Source organism: Lathamus discolor, chromosome 3 (genome assembly GCF_037157495.1).
Source record: "Lathamus discolor isolate bLatDis1 chromosome 3, bLatDis1.hap1, whole genome shotgun sequence".
NCBI lineage: Eukaryota > Metazoa > Chordata > Aves > Psittaciformes > Psittacidae > Lathamus > Lathamus discolor.
This window is the reverse complement of record NC_088886.1, coordinates 22,545,778-22,560,089: the sequence shown is the minus strand read 5'-3', so window position 1 is coordinate 22,560,089 and position 14,312 is coordinate 22,545,778.

The following is a 14,312-nucleotide window of genomic DNA, read 5'->3' as shown; positions in this document are numbered from 1 at the left end:
AGGGGTTATGGGCTGTCCTGTTCACATGAGGTTCCCCCTTGGTCCCACCTGTAGCCTGATGCTTAAAGGCAGAGAGCACAGTCAGATCAAAACAGCATCTACTGCACTGCTTACAGCTGATGTCAATGTGTTCAGGTAAGGTCTGATTCTGCAAAGCATAGGGTATGGGGCTGGTGGGCTCTGTGTTGAGCCCTGAGGGTCTTTCCCTGAGTGCAGTGCTGCTGGAGCTGTGGTCCTGTAACTGTTGTAGTGTATAGCACTGATTGCAGAGCAATGTCATTTGCCTGGCTATATGTAGTATTTAAGAGCCTGGAACAGCAAACGGGTAGCTCTAAGGGATTATTTGCATTTATTTTGAGACATTATTTTGTGGTCACCTCATACATATTGCTCTTTTATGAGCCCCCAAGTCCCAGTTTAATTCCAGTCCCAGTAATTGCATCCTGATGCCATCAAGTGCTTCCCTCTGCCATGGCCCTCACTGTCCTGCTGTTCCCAGTGAAGAGGGTACTTTCTACCCAGGAACTCCTTTGGTGCTGCTGACAGCAGCTGAGTGCTGTTCCACCCCAGTCCTTGCTCTGGTATGGTGGTGGGTGAGGGCTCCCCTTGTGCTTTGGGGGCACCAGTACCTTGTGACTACTAAACCCCATTGAATCCCCAGAAGCTGTGCTTTTTCTTTGTACTGCCCAAACACTTGATTCCCTTTGTCCTGACTGAGTTTAATTCCCTACATTGGGTATGTTTAAGTAATTTTCTTGCATGTCTAGTTACACAAAAATTGTTATGCTGGTTGCATTGAAATTGTACAGTTGCTGCCTTCTTGCCTGGGGGCTGATGGCAGGCTGTGTAAATATTTAGTGTTTCTGCTCAACTGACATCAGCCTTTTGGTTTCTCCAACCCACCTTCTCTGCTGGTGCTTTGCATGCTGTGGCCCTGAATGGGGTGTCAGCAGGGGCTTGTTCTTCAGTCTCAGGGGCCTGACTTACACCCTGTTGGGGGTGATGGGTAGAACCTCACTAGTGCATCTGTATGAAGATTGAGTGTGCTTGTATGCCTGTGTGTGAGGAGCAAAGCAGTCTGCAGCCTTACGGCAACAGTGGCCAAGAGAAGGCGGCTGCTGGGTAAGACTCTGGTGGCCTGGTAAGGCTGGTTTGCGGTGGGCTGTGGGGGGAGCGCGGCTGTCCGCGGGCTTGTCTCCCGTGGAGCATCCCCTGTACCGGCCCAGGTGTTTTTGAGGGAGCCGGGGGGTCCCGCGGCAGCGCTGGCTCCTGAGTGCGCTGTGCCTGGTGATGGTCCCTCGCCCCGCGGAGCTGGGATGTGCATCCTCCGTGGCCAAGCCGGCAGATGGGGCTCCTGCCCGCGTTGCTGCTCGGGAGGCTGCTGGGGAGCTGGGCATCCCAGGGCAGGCGGCGCTGGCGGTGACCCAGGGATGCTTGCTGGCCCCAGTCCCTTGTAAAGGATTTTTGGTCCATTGCACAGGCTTTCATTTTCTTTTCCATCCTAATTATCTGTCAGCAGGTGAACTCAGTGTTTCCTCAAGGTTTTCCTTGCAGTCCTCATCCTGGGCACGTGTGCTCACTTGAGGCGAAGGAATCCTCAACCTCTGCTCAGCTTCACCTCCCGTAGCCTGGCCCAAACCCTACCTGCAGTAAGTTGGTGGGTCTTGGTACTGTTGGATGAGTGTCTCCAGCCTTGGCAGTGTCACTGGCTCTTTCTGCTGGGCTGGAGGCTGAGCTCTGGGGAAGACTAGATTAGAGGAGAGGCACAATGCTCCGTTAGCTCCCAGGCAGGCTCTGCTTTTCTCTGCCAGCACTGGAGCATGAGTTTGCTATCTCTTTGGCATTTTCTCCTTGACCTTTTTAAGCTAGAAGTGGTCTGCATCCAGGCACTTGCGGTGGACCAGTGTAAAGTTGCTCTGTGAAGACTTTGGGAGGATCCTGTGACTGAATGCTCACAGCATGAATTTCCCTCTGCAGCTGCTGTGTCTGAGCACCCTTGTGCCACTTCACTGCTTGTGGCCGTATTGGATGTCCCACCAGCAGCAGCTGTGTTCTTACCTGCTATAAATGTGTCCAAAGCCATCTCCTGGTACTGTGCTCTCAGACCTTTGCAATTCCAGAAGCCCGGTTGGTGCAGGGTTTCCCTGTTCCTCTTCCCTGATGGACCCTGGCACCCTCCCACCCCTTGCCAGCTGTCCCTCTGGCTCGCATCTGTGAGCACCCAGACACAGCATTCATTTTAATTGTTCAGCAACATCTCCTTCTTTGATCGATAAATTACCCTCTGCTGTTTCCAAAGTAATAAAATAAAAACCTCGTGGGTGTAGAATGAGTTGATTGAAATTAATGACTTTCTCGTTGTCTTGCTTGAGCTGTTAAACAGCCTCTTCCAGCCGCTGTCACTCCTGGTTCCTTGCTGCTCATGTCCTGCTCTGCACCTCCTTGGGGAGATCTCTGCTCCAAGGGACTTGGTGTCTTGAGGAAAAGCCTGGAGCATGTGTGTCAGGGGGATAGGGCCACCAGACAGCTGGGTGATGGTAGTTAGCATCATTAACTGCTGTGCTGCCTGGAGAGAGCTGCTGAGTTCAGTTATCCTCTTGAAGGGGGATCAGGAGTGCTATATGCCCCATCTTAAACACCTCTTGTTGGCAGGTGGAGGATGCCAGGGATGCGTCTCCTTGCCAGGTCCTATTACCTCTGGGCCATGCTGCCAGAGCTTCTTCCTGTCATCTGCTTACCTATGCTTTCTGAGATGAGGAAGAGGAGGTCTGGGTGTAACAGAGGCTGCTTTGCTATAAAACCACCAGTGACCCAGACAGGGTGTGTGAGAATTACTTGGTTTTGGACTCTGAGATCTAAGGGGCTACAGCTGGAAGCAGCAGGGTCCAAACACGTAAGCTGTGTGGAGTGGTGGTAAGCAGGGGGACTTGTTGCTGAGTGTGCTGTGGATGCTTAAAATAAAGTGAAACTGTGCTCAATTTGTGTGGAAAAACTCTGGAAAGAAAAAAACAAGGAGGGCTCCTTATTTAAAGATGACTGCCTTCTGAGCCTGGGAGAGCATTCTGGGGAAGCATCACTGCGTGTTTGCCCTCGTCTCATCCATGTAAGCTTGATGGCTGTAGCAGCAGGTGAGGTGGTGGCTTAGACTTGGTCCAGCTTGCACTTCTGGGTATGAGGATGTCAGGCCTTTTGCTTTCTGCCCATGCTGCTAGCATTGATTTTGGGCTTGACAGGAGTGTTTGCTCTGCCACAAGGTTTGCAGGCTCTGAGATCTGGGGTGTCATCGGAGATGATGGCATTGCCCTGCATGGGGCTGAGGAGGCCGGGGACTGTACTGCTGATTCTGCAAGGAAGAAGCAACTCCTCATTTTCATTAGCTAGATGCAGGTTAAAGGTTCCTGGTGATGATATAGCATGTGATTGGGCATATTAGAGGAGGTTTATGCCTTTCTGAAGCATAGGGGATGGGATGCAGAGAGGGATGGGCTTTTGAGAGACAGTGGGTCATTAATCCATCTGGTTTTGCGCCTGAACAATTCTCCTTACTGGCAGCAATTGCAGTGGATTTGAGTAGTCATTTTCCCCAGCTACTATAGGTGGCAGGTGCTGCTTTGCATGGCGAATTTGGGGATTCTCTCCAAATACATCTGAGGAGGTCTGCTTCCCTTATCATGGCAGTGCTTGGGGTCTGAGCTGGGACAGGCTGCTGGTGGAGCTCTTCCAGAATGCTGAATGGTGGCAGGTTTGGGGTTTGCCTGATGATGCCCCTGCAAAAAAGGGGGGCTGAGCAGATCCACAGACTCAGAAATGTGGGTCTGAGGGAAGGGGATCTGTGCAGTACATCAGCCTGCTCTTAAGCTCCTGTTATTTAGCCTTGAGGTGGCCAGTGTGGTACTCTATGGTGGGTACATAAGCCAGCAGCAGTAGGTTTTAGCCAGGAAAGACAGCCCTTCCTCCCCTTATACTAGCCCTATGAAGAAAGCATGCATTAAGCAATTTTCCTTCTTCCCTTTGTGCTCCTCAGCCATAAGTGATCAGAAAGCTGCTGGAGCAGGAAGCAGATTGCTCCATGAGGGTGATCTCGGGTACTTTTTTTCTGATTATTGCTTTCTTTGAGACATGGATGTTCATAGATCCTGCCCGAGTACCTTCCAGGGCAGCATCCCAGCACACCAGTCCTCTGGAGAGCAGTGCTGTGCTAGGCACAGTGTCTGTCAGCAAGGGAAACTGCACATGCATGCACTGGGAACATTGCTGTTGGACTGGGAATGCAGTGCACTAAGAGCAGGCTGCTCACCTGGGAAGCACTGGCAGTTTTAGGACGCAGACCTCCTGCTCATGAGTATGGTAAAGTCTGCTTGCACTGTGGGGTTGTGAAAATGGCCTCAAAATGAGCACAGTATAAAGAAAGGTGGAAATAAAGACCAAGTCTTGCTGTTGTCCCGGAGTGGTCTATACGCTGTCGATGGACATCGCTGGGCTGGGAGGGACCTTGGCCCAAGGCTTGTTCCACATGTGATACCTGGGCCATCTCTGCTCTCAGGGTGACTCATGACACTCAGTGCAGTTACTGGAGCACAGAAGAGTTGCTGCATCTCCTTGGCTTCCCTGTGTTCTGAGGAAGCAGCAACCAGCCCATGTCCTTGGTGAAGATGCCCGAGTCCCTGGGCCGCGGCTTGCTGGTGAACACTCCTGTGGAAAGCCATGGGTGAAGAGCACCCTAGGGGATGTTTTTGCCACCCCCAGCCAGCATGGGTGCCCTTCACTGTATATGCCGCTGCTTTGTTTGCAGCTCCCTTGAGTCCTTGCTCTCAATTAGCTGTGTGGTGATGAGTCCCACAGGTTAATTGCATATTGTATCTAAAAAACAAAAGGGAAGATCTGTCTATTGTTCTAAATTCATTGTGCTTTGGTATGAATTCAGGGCTGTTGTTGTCACTGGCTTTTGTTGCAATGGAGACAGCATAACCACTCTGAGCTCCCTATCTCTCATCCCAGTATTGCTCACTCCCGAGTCCCTGCTCTTGTCAGCCTCACCACGGCTGGGAGCTCTGCAGTCTCTTGTTGTCCTGATGCCTTGGTCTGTTGCTCCCTGTTCCCATGAAGCTCGGACAAGTGCTGTGCCAGTCCTGTTTAAAGCTGAGGCTTCCCCAAGCACAGCTGAGCCCTCCTGCAGCTGATCCCACCCCAGCATCTCCCAGCCAGCAGCTTGCAGAACCCAGCACTGTGCTTTTGCTGCATGCTGCTCTGGGGACCTCTGCAGCCCCTTTGGTGATGACACTGAGACCTCCTCCATCTTCTCTCCAAGCAGCTGCAATACGTGTAGTGCCCAGCAATGTGTGTGTGAATCAGTTACCACCTTGGCTACAAGACTTTGGTCGTCTGTCAGTAAGAGATGTCACCTGCTCTTACACTTCTCACATTCCTGGTGTGGTCTCTATGGTCCCAGCTAGAGTCTGTTCCTCTGGTTCCCCTACAACCACATCTCTGGGCTCTTAATGCCATCAGATGCTAGGGCAGGTCCCCTGGTGATGAATTTTGGGCGTGCTGATTGTCATTTACTCCTATTTTGTATTGGATAGCCTCATTGGTTTCTGATGGATGAATTCAGTTTGTGGCTTAGGAGGCTGATGATTTGGTTTTCTTAACCTCTTAAGAGAATTTTGGGCTGAAGCATTTGACAAATTCAGATAAATTGTAATGTTCTGTCTCTTTCTTGGAATTCTCTCTGTAAACTAACCTGCATTTTGAGGAAACATTTGAAATGCAGGACGCTGTCTGGTATACATCTTGTGGATTCTTCTCAGAACATGTAAAATCCTACTTTTATGATTAAATCTGCTTTTATTGCTGTGATGAAACTGTCTGTTCTGTGATTACTTGGACCATTCTTAAAGATGGAGGTGATGCCTGCTCTGACATAATCTTCTGGTGCCATGGTGTGAACCCCCTTTGTAACTGAGAAGTTGGGCTTTTTCTGACATAGCTATCTATGGATCAGGGCAAAAAAATATTTTGCTTGGCACCGGAGGCATGGGAAGCCTTGCAGCCTGCCTCATGATGGGCACAGGAGGAGCTGGAGGGAGCATGCGTTTAGGGGAGGTGGATGGAAATTCAGGTTGCATCAATTTAGTCTTCCTTGAGCTGACAAAACAGTTATCTCCATTAGGAAATTGCAGTGCTTCAACACTCAGCTGTCTCAGATGACAAATAAAAGGTGATTATTCAGTGTGGATTATTCAGTTGCATTTTGGAGTGCTCCCAGAGTTGAAAATCTTGCCTTGAAGGTTTCTCAGATGCATTGAAGTGACCTTAAATGCTGGACCTGAGCAGGCACAGCCTAGAGCTGCATCTTTCCCAGCAGCAATTGATGTGAGGGAGGTTTATCTGGTGGTTCATCCCTGCTCTCTGCCTGGGTGATGCTTTAGCAGAGAAGCGCAGCTTCATTTGCTGTCACAAACCTTTAGTGCCCTTCTAGGTTGACACTAAAGTTCCCCAAGCAGGTAACAAATACGGCCCTGGGGGGTACCTAAGGCAGTATCTGCTATTGAGATGAGGAAGGGTCTGTTTCTCCTGTGCTCCTGCGTGCTTGGAGTGGTCTTGGTCCCTAATAATCAAAAAGGGTTTTGCAATCTTGATGCTTCATGTTGCCACCAGAGCCTGGCTTAGGGCTCTTGCAAGCTCTGCACCCTTTGCCTTGTCAGAAGAGCAAGGAAGGACAGACCAGGGATTCCAAAGCAGGAGGAAGAGCTGGTACCGAAGCCTTCCCCCAATGTGTTACATCTCTAGTCTGTGGGCAGAGGGTTTTAATGGAATTTTAGGTGGTGATGGCTGCATCCATCTGCATTTCAGCTATAGCAAGATGTGCTGTCACTCTCCATGCTTGCCAGGCTTTCTGTTGCTTTGGGGTGTCCCGCTTGGCTCATTTCTCTGGCAGCATCTCCCTGCCGGGAGTAATTAGCTCTATGCTGGAGCAGTCAACACTGCAGGCAAGGTATGAGAGGGGAATGCCAGGGGAGGGGAGTGTGATGCTGCCATGTGCCATCGGGGTGGGGGATGAGACCCCTGTGGGAGCTGGCTAAGCTAATCCTCTCTGCTGGTCGTAATTACAGGCTGGCCTGGCAGGAGACGCTGCGGGCAGGATTGCTCCCAGGGCACAGCCACAGCTTTCTCTGTAAATGAGCCTCCTTGGGGCCCTAAAGAAGCTGTTCTTTGCTGTGCTGAAGATGCCCTGGTGCCAGGCTGGGGGCGAGCTGGTGGGAGAAATGGCCTTTTTTGGCATGAAAGATTGTCCTGAAAGCAGTGTGCTGTCTGGTGCCCCTGGAAGCTCATCGCAGCAGAGTGGCTGTGCCCAGCTGCCTACAGGGAGGGCTGTGATGTGCTGAGAGGCCTCAGAGTACCTGTGCACCCATCCTCTGGGAGCAGGGCACTTGAAGGTTCCATATAGAGCATGGGCTTATATTAAAGAGCCTTACCCAGGCTGCAGCAGGAGAGGGAAGATGAGGGTTCAGTCAGGGCTATAGCTGCCTTGTGAGAGCTAGAGGGGCTCTGGCTCCTGCTAAAGCCATCCAAGGGGTTTGCTCTGTCATGTGATGGAGAGATGGTCTTGGGAGCACTGGCACTGCTCTGTGGCTCTCAGGTGAAAATGGGGAGAGAAAATGTACCCCTTCAGTGTTCATTGCAGAGTAAGGAGGAAAAGGAATATTCTCCACGGGCTTTTTCTGAGGGGATAAGAGAAACAATAGGAGCAAGAAAGTCCAGGAAAGGAAGTGATTCATATGTTTAATTCACTCTGCAGTTGCTATTATCACATTTTATTTGTGCTACATGGCAGCATTCAGAGGCCCCAGCTGAGATCAATGTCCCACATGAGTGGCTGTTGCTTAGCCTGGGGTGGGAGATGCAGTGAAGAGGGTGATGAGCATCCTTCATCTGCAGGAAAGCCAAATTGTGGGGTGGGGAAACAGCTCTGCTGGCTTCATTGGGCTTTCCTCCCTATTTCTTTCAAGAAATGGACAGTGAAGAGGGGAGGGGAAGCAATTTCCAAGGGGACATGGTATAAATTGCCTTCGTATAAATTGCTCTCCATCTCTGGATGTTTCTGCTATATTTGGGTCTATCTTCAGCTCTCTCCATCACATCTGTTGGGCCCATGACAAACACGTGGATCATCTGCTGCCGTGAACCTCAGAGGTTTGTATTTCAAAGCTCAAACAATTGTAGCCAAAGTTCCCCATGCTGGCTAGCATTGAGCTTGCTGGGCAGCTGCACCCCAGCTACATAACTGCAGGCTTCAGAGCAAGAGAAGTGATGTGCCCTTCATAAGCTCAGTATCAGGCACTTGGGGAAAAGCATAGAGCTTAAAAAAACCCAAACAACCCTCAAGGCGGTGCCTTGTGGGGCAAGCATTCGTTTAACCATCTGCTGTCTGTGCTGAGCTAGTTTCCCACTGAGCAGAGCTGGCAAGGAATGAAAGGCATTTGTCTCCTGGAGACAGCAAGCAATGCCTTCTGTGGCAGCAGGCTGGAGATGGGTTGCGCTGGGTTTTGGGGGCAGAATTGCACCCAAGTGGAGGTGAAGCCCTGGGGATGCCCTCACATGGGGTGGCTCTAATGCTTTGGTTGCAGGGTTGTTTGGTTTTTTTTTAGTGTAGGAAACAGTATTTCCTGTTAAAGGAGGTTGTAACTGCCTCCTACGTACCCCTTTTGTGCTTAGCCTGTGTTGCTGTGTGTCCCTCTGCAAAGCTGGGGCTAGCCAGCAAAACCCCTGAGTGCTGCAGTGCAGGCAGGTAACACCATGTCTCTCAAAAGCAAAACTTGTTACAGGCTCTAACATGTTCCCAGGGGCAGGTAGGAGAAATGTGCCCACTTTACAAGGTAGCAATTTTGTCTCTGGTCTGTAGAATGAAAAAGAGTGGTACTACCAACCTTATGGAGGCAATGAGACCTGCTGTCCCTGAGGGTAGGGATCTAGTGCTCATTGCTGAGCCCTGCATCTAGTGGATCCACCCTGGAGAATACCCAGAGAGGAGAAGGTGGTCCTGGCTCCTGCATCTCAAGGAGGAGCAAATGCAACTCGGCACCAGCGTGGTTTGAGGGGAAACTACTTCTGCATGAGCACAGACAAACCTTTAATGGGATCCAGTGGACCATGGTCGATCTTGCTTAGCAGACATACTGTTCTAATTAGATTGGATAGTCTGTCCTAAACAATTTGCAACTATCTGGGCTGGGATGAAGTGGATGATCTGCCTGGATACAGGGACCGATGGGATCACCGCGTGGCTGTTGCTCTCGCCAGCCTGTGCTGCTTGGGTACCGTCAAGTCTGTGTTTGTAGGTGCTCGTCTAGCCAGGGTTCTTGAACAGTTTCCCGGCAACAGTTTCCTCAGCTCCCTGCTGCCTTCAGCTCAAACTGCCCAAATGTGAGCAGCAAGGGAAAGTATGGGGGGAGAAACAGGCAGCAGAGCAAACCGGCTGAATCTTCTGACATCCTGGGATTAAAAGCTGAAGCTTCTCACTGCCTTCCTCAGAGCAAGGCCATCAGCTCTTCTGTGACAGCTCCCTGAGTCTAATGAGTGTTTTCTGCTGTTTCTGTGGCTTCTCCCTCCACATGCTCTTGTCACCCTTGGGAGTACTGTTTCCATACAAGATGGTGCAGGCAGCCCTGGGCACCTCTCTAAGGTAGAAACCCAAGAGAAATATGGAAATATGGAGCATCTTTTCGTAGTCCTGCCCAGGTGAGGTGGGTTGGTGTGAGATCAGCAGGTCTTGTAGCCCCAGTGGCTGAAGAGGCAGAAAGGGAGGCGAGAGCAGAGAGATCCAGCCGGGTTCAGCTCTCGAGAACAACTTACTTTGCCCTTGTTCATGGCTCAGTCCAGATCTGAATTTCTACATTTTAGAAGTACTACAGTAACTCCTGCTCTCCATCAGCTGGGTAACAGGCTGTGCTCAAAGCTGACACATGCAGGGACCCATCGTTTCTGGTTTTTCCCCTGCCCTCTTAAAAATCTTCATTCTTTGTGTAGTCTGGAGACCCCAAGCCACATCGAGTTTTAAATCTGGACTTCGTCACACCAGACTTGTCCTAGAGCAGTGTGCATATGTTAGCCCTGCCTGGGGGGGAGTTCAGTGCCCATGCACAGGATTTGCCATAGCCCAGGCCAACTCATCTCTCCATGTCTGGAAGCAGTGTACTCTTGCACTCTGCCAGGCCTGCCATTACCTGATGATGTGCTATGTGCTTTCATCCAGGTACCTTGTGCCCTGCTGATATCCATGAGGCAGCCTGGGGCTGGCGCAGGAGGCTCTCTGCCATACCTAGGAAGTTGCGCTTGGCCCTGGGAGGCCTGATAGCACATTCCAGGGTCCTGCTGGTCACCTGGAATGCTTGGAATCTGGCCTGGCATACTGACCACTAGCTGAGGAAAGCTCTGGTGCCTATGTGTCATTACAGCTGCAGGCTGATGCCTTTTCTCAGTGGTTATCAGCTTCCCCTGGATTTAGCTGAACTGATGCTCCTCAATGCTCCTTGAAATCTCATTTCTACTGACACACATACTGGGAGAGCTGTATTAAAACTGATAAGAGCTGGCTTGGAGATTCCAGCTTTCATAAATACAGTAGCTGACAGCCGCTTCTGTAATGCTTTAACACCTATTGTAAATAGCTCCCACAAGGAGAAGGGTAAGAGCAACGTATAATAGCTGTGGTTTAGGATATGTGCTGGTTTAAGGTGAGCAGTTTGGGGATTAGATGGAAGCACCGGGAGCCACAGCTATGGCTCTGCAGGCGGTTCTAGGAGCGCTGCCTGGTTAGGCTGCTGCAGATCCTCACCCATCACTCCCCTCCCTGCTCCTGTCTGCTGTGGGTGATCAAACCCACCCCCTGCTACAGCACCCTGGTCCCTGAGCGGTTCTGCGTGCCAAGGACAGAGGCAGCATGCAGGATTTGTGTGTTTATGGAGCCTGAGTCTGGGCTGCCTGAAGTTTGGGGTCCTTGGGGCTGAAGTACGAACTTCCCTCTGGGTAGGTGTGGGAATATAGCAGGGGCTTTGCAAGATACCCGTCTTGTAGTATGCGAGTGTGCATCCACCAAAGTCCTGACTATCCCACCAGCAGTGTAATGCAGAGAGAAAGGGTCTGTTCGGTGTAGAGAAGAGAATGCTGAGTGACTGGAGTCGAGATGAGCTTCATCGAGAGGAGAGATGTCAAAAAAGCTGCTCACCATTATAAGCTATTTCCTTGTCGTTCGTGCACGTCTCTGAGTGCCTCCTGCAGAGAGAAGTCCTCCGTGCCTGCCTGCTGGCAGGAGAATGCCATTTGGATCTGTTTAGACATCATTTCACTAATATTGTTGTTTATCATGTGTTGGATCTGTGCCTCACAGCCTGAGCAGCCCTGGGGGGTGCCAGCTGCCTGGTGTGGTGCGTGCCTCTGTGCTCCCTGAGCAGCACCAGCCCTCATGAAAGCATCACTGGGGCTGCCTGGGGAGAGCCATCACCTGCTTTTGGCTTTGCTCAGAGGGTCTTTAGCTGTCTTGGTGTCTTTACATAAAGCTGGGGCAGGCTGGTAGTGTGGGGTTATCTAAGAACCTGGCACGATGGGTGTATAGTCCCTCCCACTGCAGTGTTAAGGTCACTTTGCAGCCATGTGGCCTCAAATCCATGGGGGCTAGAGCCTGCTGGGTGAGCCATTGTCTCTCAGCAAATCCCTTGGTTAGAGGTTTGGAAAATAGAATCCAGTTTGTTTCTGGATGTCAAAGCAAATGGAAAGGATGCTGCATACTAAATGCCGTCAAAGCAGGTGAATTATTCTCAGTAGCAGTATGTGATGAAGAGGACAGGAGGACAAAATGCTGCTGCTGCTGAGTAACCTGGACCCCTTTCTCTACAGTACTCAGGATGGGGAAGCAGTGGCCTGGAGAGGAACAGGGGCTGCTTTGGAAAATCCAAGTCAGGGCTGAAATCCATCTGGGTGAGCCCTGGGGCTGGGGAAGAGCAGCCAGCAGGTGTTAAGGGGCTCTGCTTCTGCTTTTATTTATTCTCCTGGAATAACACAGCCCGTTCTGGTCTGCAATCAGGGGGATGCTGAGAAGTTAGCTTGGAGCAAATTCAAAAGCATGATTAAAGGTTTATTGAAAAATGCTGCACAGCTGGAGACCTGGTATATTTGCACTGCCATGGGGAGGTAACTAGATCTCTGGTTCTTAAAAGCTGGCAGCAACCCTAGGGTGAGGACTTGCCCATCCTGCCCAAGCATGAGGAGGATGGTGTGTATTTGGGAGAGATGGGAAGATGCCATCCAGATGATGGACCCATGGGCGATGCTGCTGGGCTGCCCACCCAGGGACTGTGGTTCTGATCTTTCTCTAAACCTTCCTGATCAGCTGCAGCTTTCAGATACAGAGCTGGGGTGGATCTGGGGGGGTACCTTGGCTGGGGTGTTGCTGTAGGCATGAGCTATGGGAGCGGGCAAGAGGAGGTAACTGGGCAGTGCAACAGAAGCATCCTTGGTCTGGTCCAGAAATGACACCCCAGGGCACTTGTTTGGGTTGGCTTTCCCCCATGTGTGGACACCAAAGAGCTTTGCAAGCACAGGCTATTGCAAGGAGCTAATTGACTTTCCATTGTATCCTCCGGTCTTTTTGTGAGTGAAATGACTAAAACACAGCCGCAGGCTTCCCAGTAAACAATGAGCAGTTGGTTTCACATGGCTCCCTGTCAAAAATCCCAAACTGGAAAGGCAGGAAAACAAACAGATCAGAAAGAAATGGTTTTTTTGGCACCGATTCCTTCCATGTTGACTGGGCTGTAAGACAGACCCTGTGAAATGGCTTAGTTTTTAAGTGAAACAGCTCAGACACAAATAAGGGGCTGGGAGAAATGGATGAAAGTTGTGTGCTTAAATCCAGGTGTCTGCAGTTGGAGAGGAGCAGGGCAAAGGTATGGGTTCCTGCGTGCTTTCCAGATAGCAGATACATTTTAAATACAAGAGACATAGTTATACCCTGGGTACTGAAGCAGAACAAGTGCCAGGAAAATACATACTTCAGCTAAAAGGTGGGAGTTTGGAAATTGAGAGCAGCACTTGTTTTGCAACTGAAATAAAAACTATGGGTCTGGGGTGGAGCAGCAGGCAGGGTAAAGGCGTCCCCTCCGTGGGCTCAGCTTTCCCAGTGACAGGTCAGGACTGTCATCTCTCTGGTCATTTAATCATTGATCAAAAACTGGCCAGAGCATCCAGGGGGAATTTGTTCATACCATTTCTTGCAGTCTGCAATAGCCGATGTTTCTTGATCATCTCATTCAGACTGCAACTTCCCTGCAATTCAGCTGGCCAGAAGAGTGGTCCCAAAAGGGAGAGCTTCATGCTTTTGTCTGCCTCCCACTGTACTGTGTTATTTTCCTTTTTCTTTTGCAGCACAGTCCTGGAAGTTTCTGTTACTGGGAAGTTTTTTCCAGGGAGGATTATCTGGTTTTGGAAAGTTCCTACTTTGGAAAAGTTTAGTTGCACTTTATGTAAACACCCGAAGATTTAGGCCATTTTTCTTCCTTCTATCCTTGTTACAGTGCTCACATTATTGCAAGAGTACCTATCATTAACCACGTTTCAAGTTTCACAGCCTTTCCTGTTGCTGAACAGAAGTGCGTAATTTGGCATATGCGGGTCCTTGGGAACAAACGTTAACGGGGTATCAGTGCAGCACCGGGAGCGTGTGGCACTTACAGGGAAGTGCCTTTGTTCCCACCCTGAGGCAGTTTCGCAGGTTTCTGTGGCAGTCACAGCAACCCTTACCCAGTTTCTCTTCCCCATGGCAATTGCAACTTCCTCTCTCCAGGAGAGCAGCACTTGCTCCCCGTGAAGGTCCGTGGCTTGGTGGGTGTCTCCAGCTCTCACCTCTTAATGGGACCAGTAGACAATTTGGCAGCTTGCATATATGCGCTTCCAGCAGTTGTCCTCTGCTGAGTTGGAGGCTTTGCTAAATACATGTAGCTCCTTTGTTTTTAAAGATGCTTTCAGGTTGCCTGTGCTTCATGTCCTCTTGTCTCTTTAGCTCTGTTTAAAATACACACATGCCTATTTAGTAGAAAAATACACAGATCAACTTGAAAGCTATGGGCATGAAACTCAAGAAATTAGGCACATGTCCAACAAAACAAGGAGCTTCACTTTCTGACCCAAACTAGTCAACTTTAGAGACACTGACCCGGAGGGAGTGCAGGGTTGTGCCACACCACCAGTCCTTCGTGCGAAGTGCAGGGTGGGTGATGTCCTCACGCTGCAGCTCCCCTGGGAATGGATGTGGTACTTGC